At 60.4% G+C, this 331-nt stretch overlaps 1 long non-coding RNA gene across 1 annotated transcript in view; it reads left to right on the forward strand.

Moving 5' to 3' along the window:
* Positions 1–331, forward strand: part of LOC102252263 — a 16894-nt gene continuing 16563 nt past the window's right edge. The window contains exon 1 of the long non-coding RNA XR_313269.2: positions 1–70. This is a non-coding gene — a long non-coding RNA (uncharacterized LOC102252263). The remainder of the gene's footprint in view (positions 71–331) is intronic.

The following is a 331-nucleotide window of genomic DNA, read 5'->3' on the forward strand; positions in this document are numbered from 1 at the left end:
CTCCCAGCACCAGGCAGGCGCCCAGCCAGCTCCCGCTCCCACCCGCGCGCGCCTGTTTATGAAACGGAGGGTAAGTGTTTAATTAGTCGCCTAATTGCCTGGGTAATTGGGAGACGCACTCAGCTCTCCGAGTAATCAGTCGGAACAGGCCTCGAAAATATCTGGCCCAATATTCATTAGGCGGCTCGATCGTTAAACAGTGACGCGTTTGGTTCCTGACAAGCCCGGCAAACAGCTGCGCGCTCTGCAGCCCCGCCAGCTACGGTGGGCAGGCGCCCGCACAGACAGACAGACAGACAGGGCCGCTGGGTGCGGTGCGTGAGATGGAGGG

The sequence above is a fragment of the Myotis brandtii genome, unplaced genomic scaffold (genome assembly GCF_000412655.1).
Source record: "Myotis brandtii unplaced genomic scaffold, ASM41265v1 scaffold1408, whole genome shotgun sequence".
In the NCBI taxonomy this organism is placed as follows: Eukaryota; Metazoa; Chordata; class Mammalia; order Chiroptera; family Vespertilionidae; genus Myotis; species Myotis brandtii.